Source organism: Arachis duranensis, chromosome 9 (genome assembly GCF_000817695.3).
Source record: "Arachis duranensis cultivar V14167 chromosome 9, aradu.V14167.gnm2.J7QH, whole genome shotgun sequence".
Lineage (NCBI taxonomy): Eukaryota > Viridiplantae > Streptophyta > Magnoliopsida > Fabales > Fabaceae > Arachis > Arachis duranensis.
In genome coordinates this window covers 1,945,819-1,960,408 of record NC_029780.3, presented here as the reverse complement: position 1 = coordinate 1,960,408, position 14,590 = coordinate 1,945,819, and positions in this window count along the sequence as shown.

Below are 14,590 nucleotides of genomic sequence, written 5' to 3'. Positions count from 1 at the left end.
TTCTTTCAAAATTTCAGTATTTTTTCCTAGACATTCAAAAAGACCTGATATGTGTTTCTTACTTAGTTACCTATTTTTGTCATGCTCATTATAAGTAGAGTTCATTTACGTGATTATTGTTCTCTTGTGTTGTTTAGTTGATAATAATGGTAGATTTAAATGTATATATACCTCTCTTTGCTAAATAATTACGTAATATTATGTGATGCATTTTTACCATGTTTTGTTAGACATGAATTAACTTTAGGAAGAAATTTGAATATAGGGTGAGAGAGCTCTTCCCCCAACTTTTGTTGAGATTCATGGTGAAGAATTAGGGACAATGTTCTATGTCATTGACGAGCTAGATAATTGTTTAGTGTTGGAGCTAAGAAAAAACAATGATCAGTTGCTCATAACTGACTACTCATTTGAACAGATTAGAACTTTCTATTTAATCAATAGAGGGGTATCTGTTCAATTTAGGTATGTCAGTTTTGGAATTTTTTTTTATTTCATTGTGAAATCACGACAACCAACCCATCCAAGTTCACCTTGATCCTCACTCATATTTGCCTGAGCTAATGGACCCAGAGACACTTGATAATGTATCAAGAGTGTTCCACATAAAGTATACCAGAATTGATGAGGACTCATCACCTGATGTGATGGTTCTATCTGGGTCTGAACCATCTAATGATGAGTTTTCATCAGACGGTGATGAAAACAATGATCAAGATGGGACACTGGTAGGAGATAATCCGCATAATCCGATAAATTTGTCTGGTGAAAACACTTTATCAATGGAGGGCAACGAACAAAGTAACGAGACAAATGAATTGTCTACTGATCATAGATAATGCTAAATGTAACTTTTTTTTGTTGTGTTTTGGATTTTAATATCATGGTATAGATCGGTATTTTTTAATGTGGTGACTAACATGTTTAAATTATCCTAAACTAGATATACTCCAGAGGTTTATTATGAAAAGACCATCACAGCTTCGGATCTGAGTCAATCTAGATTGGTAAGTTGATCTCAAAAGAGTGATTTTTTTTCTTGCAAGCTTATTAAATATTCTTCCTAAATCTGTTATTCATTGTGTATGAAAATATTATGTTTATCTTAACTATAAATTATTCATTGCAGTATTTGGCTTCGAAATTTGCTACGTATCTTAAACTATCTGGAGATGGTTCGATTTGGACGATCACTGGTCCATGTTCCAATGTAGAGAACCACTTACTGAAAAGTGGAGGAAGAGGTGGAGAATGAAAGTTTGGGGTCGGGTGGAATGAATGTTGTAGAGTATACAATTTAAAGGAGGGGGACAACATTACCTTGAAACTCGACTCGATACCTAACCGCCAGATAGAGTTGTCAATTCAGCGATGTTAGGCCTCCTATGTATAACTCTGTTTGATAGATATTTTGAACTATATGTTAAATTGTTTTGGACATATTTTATTTTTTGATTAATGAACAAATTTATATATGTTGTAAATATTTTGTTTTGCTATCAATAAGTATCTTGACAATCTATGTTTTTAAGATTATGCATAATAGAAAACTACATCTCTGTTGAACTTTTTTTCTGTTTTTTTAGTGTCTAATAATTTTTATTATATTTTATTATCTTACAAAGAATGTTATACTGTTCATTGACATATTGAGTAATTATTGTATTCTATTATTTTATTTTAATGTAGTGATAATTTTGTATTATCCAAATTTAATACAACATATCTATCTTTATAGAATATATTTTAATTATATTCTTAATATTTTTTCTTTTAAAGAGCTTTAGATTACATAAAACCCGTGCATTGCACGGGTTATCACGCTAGTATACTCATATATTAAGTAAAGGAATTACAAACTCTTGTGGGGCAATTTGCCGCAGCCTCTTGAACATGGATCCATCTCTGCCACTCACCGAATCTCTCTCTAGCTCACTCTCTTTCAGACTATAAAATCGTAAAATCACAAAATGCTATTGTTTTTGTAGTTCAAGAATTTATTTGTCTTTTGTTTTTTTGGAGGATTTGCTACAACAGCACTGTATAGACACATAGTTCAGTAACGAATATGTGGGCATCACTTCACCCATGTCCGTTTGTTCTTCGAGAGAAGCAAATAGATAGAAGGACTTATCTATCCGTTGTTGATGAAAAAATTTAGGGACTTAAAAGTACTTTTAAATTCTGAAAAACAAAAATATTTGCGAGACAAAAGATTAATGGCCTATTTATCTTTTACTCTAAATTTTATATAAAAAATTATTACAATTAAAAATTAAATAATAAAATGAAAACAGTAATATAAAATGATTAAAAAAATGATTTTTTCGTAAATAAAATAAAATAATTAATTATTTTTTTAGAAAAGATTTTTCAGCTTTATTTTTAAGGATACGATTTTTTTTTTTAGGAATAACAGCAAGTTCACCGCACCCCCGACGAACTCTATGATGAGTTCAGAAATAAAAGCATGCCTATTGGAGAGAAGATCAAGGAGCCACAATATCTCTGTTTACTTTCTTTCTCACTATTAACATTGTCGCTACGATGTCAGAAAATCTAATGTTATCCATTCATTACGATGGTAAAATAGTGTATGATGAAGAAGGTTCAATTATTTTTAGATCGGGACAACCGATAATTACCTATATGACACCAGAAGTTAAAAGTTTAATAGCTTTGAAGAATGTGATATTGCATTTCGTCGGACAGCAAGAATATAAAAGGGTGAAAAAATTTACTACAGATATCGGATCGAAATAGATGGCAATTTATTTTATAAAAGATATATTACAGTTGTATTGTCTTTGTCTCTGTTACTAGTATATTTATCAGACCATGGTTGTGAGCGATATTTCTATTGTTTTGAATTAGGTACCGATTGCGCAACGACGAGGACGTACAACTTATAAGGTCGTGGCACAACCGATGGACCAATATTCATCTATTGAAATTATACGTGTTTTTTGTTGACTTCGGTGGTCGATGATCATCTACAGATATTGTTGATAAAGTCTGACGAGTGGAGTTGTTAGACGAACTATTCAAACGTTGGAATACTCTGAATTGGCTGGATTCTATTCTCTAATAGAATATAGAATTTGTATATAATATTAAGTAAAATAGTTTTAAATAGTTATATTTTTAATAAAATCAAAGAAACAGAATTTTAGGACGATGGTGGATCTAAATATGCCATCTGAGGGTTGTCAGGAGGGGTCTAATGTTGAAGTTCGTAATGTTGACTTAATGGATGATGGTCTTGAAGTCATGATGGTTCTGCTATCAGAGATCCGATGATGGAGCAGTATGAAATCAACCCCGATGATGGAGGCAATATTGACGAAGAACCACCCGAAATCCCTAATGATGGTGACAAGGAAGAGGAGATGAATTACTACGGTGACACACAGATTGCTCTGACACAGCCTGCCATTTCTCGACCATATGACCGGCTAGATCATTTCACAAGATTGAATCTCGGTGCAATGACTTCGGATTGGTCATTTACCCAGGGAGGTCCTGAGGAAGACCCAAGCAACGAGTTTGAGGTTGGACAACAATTTGGAAACAAGGAAGAAGTCATGTTAGCAGTTAAGCAGTACAGCATCAGAAGAGCTGCGGAGTACAAAATAGTAGAGAGTGACTATTTGAGGTACAATGCACGATGTATCCAGTTCGGACCCGGTTGTAATTGGAGCATATACTCATATCATATCGTCGAAAGCAAGAAAGGTGGGAGGTTAGGAGATACACTGGTCCTCATACTTGCATGCAAACTTCGATGGGACAAGATCATCGTAGGTTGGATTCGAAGGTGATTGTGCAACACATTTTTATGATGGTCAATGCCGATCCAATAATCAACATTAGGGTTTTACAAGGAGGTGTGGAGAATCACTTTGGTTACAAGGCATCCTACAGAAAGGTTTAGCTTGCAAAACAGAGAGTCATCGCTAGAATATATGGCGATTGGGAGGAGTCATACAACGAGCTTCCTCGTTTGTTATTCGCTATGCAGATGTACTTGCCAGGTAAGATTTATTTCAGGTTTAATTATTCGCTATTAAATAATTCAGTCGTGTACAAGAAGCCCACTGTCTATTTAGGTACCTGGGTGCAATTAGTGACACATCCCTGACCTACCTCCACCGACACTATGATGTTTCATCAGGTCTTTTGGACGTTTCCACCGTGTGTTGAAGCCTTCAAACATTGCAAGCCACTTATCTCCATTGATGGCACCCACTTATATGGTAAATACGGTGAACTTTGTTGCTGGCCATAGCGCAAGACGGCAATGCAAACATTCTGCCCATTGCATTTGCAGTTGTTGAGGGTGAGACAAAGGAGGCGTGGTCGTTCTTTCTTTCGTACCTACGGGAGCATGTAACACCACAACCAGGGGTGTTAGTGATTTCAGACAGACACAAGTCCATTGATGGAGCACTGAATGCCAAAGGGAGTTTATGGAAACCACCTCATGCCTTCCAAGCGTTTTGTACAAGACACATTGCAGCCAACTTCATGACCCACTTTAAGAACAAAGACTTAGAGAAGGTTCTTATTAATGCAGCGTACTCAAAGTCGCATTGTGAGTTCGCTCATTATTATGGCCGTCTGAGGGGTGAAAACATAGCTATTAAAAACTGGCTTGAAGAAATGCCACGGTCACAGTGGGCACAGTATGCTAATGAGGGTTGTCGATTTGATCACATGACAACCAATCTTTCCGAGTGCATTAATGCTGTTATGAAAGGTTCCCGCAATTTTCCAATCACGGCTCTTGTTAAGTCAAGTTATTTTTGTTTGGGTAAACTTTTTGAAAGGAAGGGATCCGTGGCACTGACCCAACTTCAAATCGGTGCTGAATTCTCACAGACATTGATGAAGGCCATAGAATTCAACTCAAAGTATGTGAACACTATGAATGTTTACCAGTTTGATCGATCAAGGACAAACATCACGATTGAAGAGTTAGTGACAGTTCCTGGATCCAGGCAACAGAATTATTAGGTGCTGCTTGATGAGTGCAAGTGTGATTGTGAGTATTTTCAGGCTCTTCATATTCCTTGTTGTCACGTGCTTGTAGCTTGCTCTCATGTAAGACTTGATTGGAAGCGGTTTGTTCACCCTGTGTATCGCATGGAGTCGGTCTTCAATATTTACAGATCAGAGTTTCGACCGATAGGGCACGAGGATGATTGGCCATCGTATGACAGTCCCCGAATCCGGCCCAATCCTAGGATGATGAGAGTGAAGAGAGGTTGCCCCATGAGCTCTAGGATTCATAACAACATAGATGACGTTGAGCATAACGGGGAGAAGCGGTGCGGAACGTGTCGCCAAAGCAGGCCCATGCTGAGTACTTGCACTGCTCTTGGTGATGGAGGGGCATTTTCTAGTCGACGATAGTTGTAGTTGTTTTAAATAAATTATTGTATGCATGAACTACAATGTTATATGTCATTAAATAAATTTTTTTTGTGCATGAACTACAATGTTATATGTCGTTAAAAAAAGTTATGTACCGCCGTGATATATAACGCAGTGATATATAATATTATAAATAATTACTGTTTTCATCATAAATAATCTATATATAAAAGGTTTATAACAAAGTGACCTTTTGTACATTAATTCCATACAATAATCATAAAGAACTAGAAGCTACTAACCCCGCCCTTGCCTCCCACATTGTGGGCTAGCATGTCGTCCGTGGGGCCTAGGATTGAGACACCCACATGTACCACACGCAGGTGGTTTGACATCTTGCTGACCACGACCAAGTGGAGGGACCAGGCCAGGCGCTGGAGTACTCATCTGATCCCTCATCGTCGCATAATCCGCAGTGGAGGACGACCCACTAGAATGATCAGTATCGAAGTGGCCTGGCAAGTATGTAGACTGAGGTGGTGTAGTGTGCATCTGTAAGAATGGCTGAATTTGCTGTGGCATCGTCAACATATCTCCAAATTCGTCCTCACCTCCCTGCAGGGTACCCGTCATCCAGTTGGGCACCATCAACGTGACATCAATCATGTCCTGTATATCCAATATGGGCTGGTAGTCGGGCTAGGGTCTGAGATCTGATGGGCTAAAATGTATCTGAAACTGGGTGCCGATGTCAAAATGAACACTTGTCTCTGGCCTTGATCCCTGATGACTGGTCCCAGCATCCGAATGATGTGACCCAGGGGGCCTCAGAGACAAGTAGTCACTAGGAACGGGTCCTGACACAGACCCCACCGTCTGGCCTGCATCCTCGGGACCGTGAGCGGGCGGGCTGACAGGGTCTCTGTTGCGAGAAACCTCGTTGGGACCCTGCCTCCCCCGCCCGCTGCCACATCTACCTCTCCCCCTAGCTCTCCCTCGCCCCCTACCTCTCCTTCCTCCAGCAATTGGCCTGAGCTCCGGCAGGTGACCATCGTCTGGATGATGCAGGTTTGGAGCAAGTGGATGATGTATGGGCAGGTCCTCTGGCACCACCCCAGCAGCGACTAAGTGCTGGTCACCCAGACCGGATAACTCTGTGTGCGCCCACTGTAGGTACCATGTCATATACGGGAGGGACAGACGCAGGTCTATATGATGATATATCGGCAGACGATGCATCTGGGAAGAGGATACCCCTATCAATTGCATGATGTATCCTCTCGTGTACCTCATCAGGCGCTCTTCTGTGACGTCCTGCTCTAGCTCTCCACAAACTGTGTTCTGGAACCAAGTGAGCTTCACAGTCCACTTCGTCTGTGACTGTCTGTCTTCTGGGCCGAGAACAACACCCAGAATCTGCTTACATAACTCCTCAATGGTCCATCCCTGATGGTGCTGCTCCCACCCACCTATGCATCCACTCACAGGATCACCGTCAATCCTGAGTTCCAACTGATAGGCCACGTCCTGTAGGGTGATATTCATCTCCCCGCACGGTAGATGAAAGGTATGGAACTCAGGCCTCCACCTTTCTATCAATGCTGAGTCAAGCGACCAATCGTGCTCGAACTCGACCATATAGGCCACGTACTCAAACCTGGCTCGTCTCAGATATAGCCTAATCTGCTCTGGCGGCCATGTCATCAGATTTCGTATGGTGCACAAAATTCGAGGCACCTACCAAACGGTAAAAAAATTAAGAAAAAAAAGGATGGTAAAGAAATATAATAGCAAGTTCACTGCTTATTAAATACAATAAAATAAAAAAGTGAAAAAACTATACCACTCGATCAAGCCTCCTAGCAATGTGCTCAGCGTGATCCAATCTATACATCTCATCTTTATAACTCAATAACTGCTGCTCCATTGAAACACAATCTAGTATAATAAAATCACACACTAAATTATTAAAAAATAAATTAAATGAAAAAGAGCTTATAAACCTACTAATTTTAAGTTTACCCTATTTAACTGACGTTGTTATGTAACTAATTAATTTATAACTAACTCAACTCTAAATTTTATTGCTCACGTTTCTTTCTTATCTAAGTTAACCTAATTAATTATTCCACTAATTACCTTCTAATTCACAATGCAAATTAATAACTCTGACTAAATTAACTAATAATATACTTTCTTATATTCATTAACATGTTTATAGATAATAACAGTAACTATACTGAAAAACGGTAACATAAAATATTCTACCTAACATAACAATACTTAAAAGTACGTCTAACTAAGTAACACGTAAACAGTAAATCTATTATTCTAACCAACAAAAAATCTATACCTAACAATTTTATCTAACATGTAAACAGTAACTTTTTTTTCCAAAGATAGTAGGTTATATTTCATTAATTATTGAAAAATGAAATACAAAGATGTCCAAAAGCAGGACAGCATAATAAAAGGTGGGAATTTCCCAAAAACACTACACTGAAGGTATTCATCCAACGGTGCGTGGTCGAAAAACGAAGAAAAATCTTAAAGAAGAAAGAATGATAAATCAAATTGAATGCAACTAAGAGCTTGCCTTATGGAGATGACGACCTAAACTGGGAGTTTTTTGGATTTCACGGAGCAACTTGACAGAGCTTACTAGAATGGCAGATGGCATAGAAGTAGAACCTTCAAAAATCACCTAGTTGTGAGCTTTCCAGCAGTTCCAGCAAATAATGGCAAGCAATTGAGGATTACGGTCAGCATTCTTCAATGGATTAAGTATCTCTGTTGATGCAGTCCACCATGTCCAAAAGTCGTTAGAACTCTGAGGGGGAAGACAGTCACAAAGATAACTCTAAGACCATACATCTTTAATTCTAGAGCAATCGATCAAACAATGAGTGACGGTTTATGTTGCTTCATGACAGCAGGGGCATATTGGTGATATAGATGGGATGCGGTACGTGATGAATCTGAACAAGCACCGGAAGTCGGCCATGGAGAGCTTTCCAGATAAATAGCTTAATTTTGTAAGGCAAGCTCAACTTCCATAGATCAATCCACGACTCTTTCTGCTGCATATAATTAGGGCAAAACTCCAGAGACGGATGGTAAAATAAATAGCCAATTTTGTAACCTGAAGCTGTATCATATTGCTTGGATTTGTTCAAATCCCATTGCAATTTGTCCCTATTCTACTGAATTTTAACTGACAAAATCCTGTTTGTAATGTCTTGGAAAAATAATTCTTGAATGAGATTCTGATTCCAATTCCTTTCTTCAGTAATTAGATCTTTAACTCTTGGAACCAACTCAGAAATAGCCTGTCTATTTGGCATGTCAGAAATCATTAAAGGATACGGAGGAGGCAGCCAAGGATTCTCAAAGGTTTGGATATTCTCACCAGTACCCACAGCCCAATTAAGACCTTTTTCAATAATCTTTTGATCTTCCAGTATGCTCCTCCATCCCCAAGAAGGTAAGACTCCAATTTCTGCCGTTATAGCATTACCATTGCTAAAGTATTTACCTCTTAGGATTTTGGATAATAAGGAAGTAGGCTGTGTTACAAGTCGCCAAAACTGTTTGCCTAAAAGCGCCAGATTTTGGATTCTGAGATCTTTAAATCTAAGGCCTCATTCTTTTCGTGGGCGAGTCATAGTGTTCCAGCTAATCCAAACCATCTGCCTTTCAAAACTTTTTTGTCCCCACCAAAACTGAAAAAGTAGAAAATAAATTTTTGAAATTAAACTATCAAGCAATTTAAAACAAAATAATGTATAAATAAAAATAACTTCTCCCATACATAAATAAAAAAATAATTCTAATTAAGATAAAAAAAATAAACTATTATTTACTAACTGAAACTGAAAATATCGTTCACACTAAACTTTTGAGTTATTTTTCACATAAATGTTATTTATGTGTACATAACTACATGTAATGGTGGATGATATGAGTCAGATACAGTATCCTACTAATTATATAGGCAAATAACACAACTTATCCGACATTAAGGGACCTTGTACTCGATTTTCTTTTCAAAATCAAATTTTTTTTGGTGCTGTTTTTGGCTGGGTTTTTCATATACGAGACAAATCTTACTGTAGTTATTCGAAACTTAATGTGCTAAAATTTTTTACTTTTTATATTTCGACACGTCTCTTGAGATTTTTATCATATATTAGTATATGTATTCCTATATTGTATAAAATAATATATAAAAATATATAAAATACTTTTTAATTTTTTAAATAAAGATATATATAGTAATTTTTGTTATAAAAATTTTATAAAATTAATTAAATTTAAGAGAAAAAGACAAATAGGTCCCTGATCTTTTGTCCTGCAGACATTTTCGTCTTTGACTATTAAAAAATATTTTTAAGTCCCTGACCTTTACAGAACTTGGACGGATCAGTCCTTAACGGAGGCATTTGGACGAATCAGTCCCTGACTGAGACATTTGGACGGAGGGACTGATTTGTCCAAATTTTGTGAAGGTCAGGGACTTAAAAGTATTTTTCAATGGTCATAGACAAAAATGTCCACAGGACAAAAGGTCAGGGACTAATTTGTCGTTTTCTCTAAATCTAAAATTTAATTATTTTTAATATTAAAAATAATAAAATTAATGAATAATAATTTTATTTTTACGTTCTTAAAGTATAATAATTATTTATTAATAGTAATATATAGTTTGTGATTAAATTGAATATTTATATTAAAATTTATGTTTTTAAAATTTTTTTTAAATAACATTATTAGCTGAATTTAAAAATATTTTTTTTACGATTTACGAGTAAAATTTTGAAATCTTCTTATTCTTATAGTAAAATTAATTTGAGTAAGTATAATCAAATATTAAAAAAAATTTATTTATTTTAATCAAATTAAATAATTAATATAATTGATTAGTTAGTTATAAGGCACCAATCCAGTGTTGAAGCCAAGCTTACGTTTGGCATTGAGAGCTTTCTGCATCGCATGGCTCCAAGAATGATAGTTGTCCTCAGCGAGTTGTTGAGTGACCAAAATCAAACTTGGTTGATTAGCGGGAGAGAGGTTATAAGGATTTACAGCCATTGATGAAGCTAAAAAAACCGTAGATAAAGATGAAGCTAGCTGCGCCATGGTTGGTGAAATTAGGAGAAGAAAAAAAAGGAGACGCTTCTTTCTAAGTCTTGTTGATCGGAATCGCTGTTTTTACCAAGAATAGAGGTGAAATACGTGCATTCTCATCAAGCTCAGTTGTGTGAGTCAAGAAAAGAGGAAGAGAAAAGAGAGAAAGAAGAGAAGGATGGAGGGTTCAAGGAAAAAAAATGTTTCTGATACCATGTTGAATATTGTGAAGAGTGTGAGAGAATGGACTTAGTTGTTATTGATTGTAAAAGGGTCAAGATGTAAAGAGTGTAAGACAATAGACTTAGCTGTTATTGATTGTAAGAGGATCAATAAGTGAATTAGCTTACTCAATTGTGGATATACAACGTAATAGTCTAACTAACTCTGTGTCTAGTCTAGCTAATTAGTATACCTAATTCAGTCCTAACTAACTTGTTAAATTATAACAGATTATACAAGTATATGCTATGGCTAATAAATATGGACATTGTCAAGAAAAGATAAAAATAATAAGTAGCATTTTTCATTTATTTATTTTTTTAAAAATAAAAAAAATCGTTTTTAAATAAAAAACTGTGAATCATGATTTTTCATGCATATAAATTTTTAACTGATTACAGGATATTACTTTTAAACTCATATGTGTGTATTATACCATTCTAACCCCATTTTCAAATATTACACTATTCTTCTGGTCCGAATTAATAATAAATTTTTTAACTGATTATAGGATTATTTTTTTTCCATAGTAGGTTATATTTCATTAATTATTGAAAAATGAAATACAAAGATGTCCAAAAGCAGGACAGCATAATAAAAGGTGGGAATTTCCCAAAAACACTACACTGAAGGTATTCATCCAACGGTGCGTGGTCGAAAAACGAAGAAAAATCTTAAAGAAGAAAGAATGATAAATCAAATTGAATGAAACTAAGAGTTTGCCTCATGGAGATGACGATCTAAACTAGGAGTTCTTTGGATTTCACGAAATAACTTGACAGAGCTTGCTAGAATGGCAAACGAGATTGAAGTAGAACCTTAAAAAATTAACTGGTTGTGAACTTTTCAGCAGTTCCAGCAAATGATGGCAAGCAATTGAGGATTACGGTCAGCATTCTTCAATGGATTAAGTATCTCTGTTGATGCAGTCCACCATGTCCAAAAGTCGTTAGAACTCTGAGGGGGAAGACAGTCACAAAGATAACTCTAAGACCATACATCTTTAATTCTAGAGCAATCGATCAAACAATGAGTGACGGTTTATGTTGCTTCATGACAGCAGGGGCATATTGGTGATATAGATGGGATGCGGTACGTGATGAATCTGAACAAGCACCGGAAGTCGGCCATGGAGAGCTTTCCAGATAAATAGCTTAATTTTGTGAGACAAGTTCAACTTCCATAGTTCAATCCACGGCTTTTTCTGTTGCATATAATTAGGGCAAAGCTCCAGAGGCATATGGTAAAATAAATAGCCAATTTTGTAACCTGAAGTTGTATCATATTGTTTGGATTTGTTCAAATCCCATTGCAATTTGTCCCTATTCTACTGAATTTTAACTGACAAAATCCTGTTTGTAATGTCTTGGAAAAATAATTCTTGAATGAGATTCTGATTCCAATTCCTTTCTTCAGTAATTAGATCTTTAACTCTTGGAACCAACTCAGAAATAGCCTGTCTATTTGGCATGTCAGAAATCATTAAAGGATACGGAGGAGGCAGCCAAGGATTCTCAAAGGTTTGGATATTCTCACCAGTACCCACAGCCCAATTAAGACCTTTTTCAATAATCTTTTGATCTTCCAGTATGCTCCTCCATCCCCAAGAAGGTAAGACTCCAATTTCTGCCGTTATAGCATTACCATTGCTAAAGTATTTACCTCTTAGGATTTTGGATAATAAGGAAGTAGGCTGTGTTACAAGTCGCCAAAACTGTTTGCCTAAAAGCGCCAGATTTTGGATTCTGAGATCTTTAAATCTAAGGCCTCATTCTTTTCGTGGGCGAGTCATAGTGTTCCAGCTAATCCAAACCATCTGCCTTTCAAAACTTTTTTGTCCCCACCAAAACTGAAAAAGTAGAAAATAAATTTTTGAAATTAAACTATCAAGCAATTTAAAACAAAATAATGTATAAATAAAAATAACTTCTCCCATACATAAATAAAAAAATAATTCTAATTAAGATAAAAAAAATAAACTATTATTTACTAACTGAAACTGAAAATATCGTTCACACTAAACTTTTGAGTTATTTTTCACATAAATGTTATTTATGTGTACATAACTACATGTAATGGTGGATGATATGAGTCAGATACAGTATCCTACTAATTATATAGGCAAATAACACAACTTATCCGACATTAAGGGACCTTGTACTCGATTTTCTTTTCAAAATCAAATTTTTTTTGGTGCTGTTTTTGGCTGGGTTTTTCATATACGAGACAAATCTTACTGTAGTTATTCGAAACTTAATGTGCTAAAATTTTTTACTTTTTATATTTCGACACGTCTCTTGAGATTTTTATCATATATTAGTATATGTATTCCTATATTGTATAAAATAATATATAAAAATATATAAAATACTTTTTAATTTTTTAAATAAAGATATATATAGTAATTTTTGTTATAAAAATTTTATAAAATTAATTAAATTTAAGAGAAAAAGACAAATAGGTCCCTGATCTTTTGTCCTGCAGACATTTTCGTCTTTGACTATTAAAAAATATTTTTAAGTCCCTGACCTTTACAGAACTTGGACGGATCAGTCCTTAACGGAGGCATTTGGACGAATCAGTCCCTGACTGAGACATTTGGACGGAGGGACTGATTTGTCCAAATTTTGTGAAGGTCAGGGACTTAAAAGTATTTTTCAATGGTCATAGACAAAAATGTCCACAGGACAAAAGGTCAGGGACTAATTTGTAAAGTTAATTAAATCTAAAATTTAATTATTTTTAATATTAAAGATAATAAAATCAATGAGTAATAATTTTATTTTTACATTTTTAAAGTATAATAATTACTTATTAATAGTAATATATATAGTTTGTGATTAAATTAAATATTTATATTAGAATTTATCTTCTTAAAGATTTTTTTAAATAACATTATTAGCTGAATTTGAAAATATTTTTTCACGATTTATGAGTAAAATTTGAAATCTACTTATTCTTATGGTAAAATTAATTTAAGTAAGGATAATTAAACATTAAATAAAATTTATTTATTTTAGTCAAATCAAAAAATTAATAGAATTGATTAGTTATAGTCAATATGATCAAATAGAATATTAAATAATTTGATATTTATCTCAATCAAATAAATAAATAATTAATTAGAATATTTTAAAAATTATTAATCAAAATATATAAGATGAAAAATAATACCAATTAAAATAAAATTTATTTATTTATTTTAATCAAATAAAATAATTAATTAATTAATTAGTTATTATTAATATGATCAAAAGATATTAAATAATTTAATATTTATTTCAATTAAATAAAATAAATAATTAATTAATAAGCATATTTAAATGAATCAAATAAAATACATCAGTAAATTCAATTATGTTCAAATGGAGTTTGAATTGACCTGGTTCGAATTACATACAAACGTGTATTGGCTGATTTATGAAGCAGAATTTGATTTGGCGGATTCACATAAAAATTTTCTCACCTTGACTTAATTACGTTTTTTACCCTAATGTTTTATAATCCAGAATAAAAAATTGTGTTGTATGTGTGTGCGTTTTGTTTGATTTTAATTATTTGCTTGGTTGATTTAGATTATATTATTTAAAAATAAAAGCCAATTGGATTATATTGGTTTTACAAAGATAAGAAATGTAAAAAAGGTAGTCACCGAGAAACAAATTAAAAAGAGGAAATTTATTAATTCAGCCAAATTCAAATATTTACTCATTTAATTATATACTTTTTTTGCTAATAGTAATACTAACAATAAATTTTTAATCTAACAATAAATAAAAATATTATATATACAAAAAAATCAGTTATTATATTTTTATATATACATATATTTATTTAATTTATTTTTAATGCATATGTTAATATG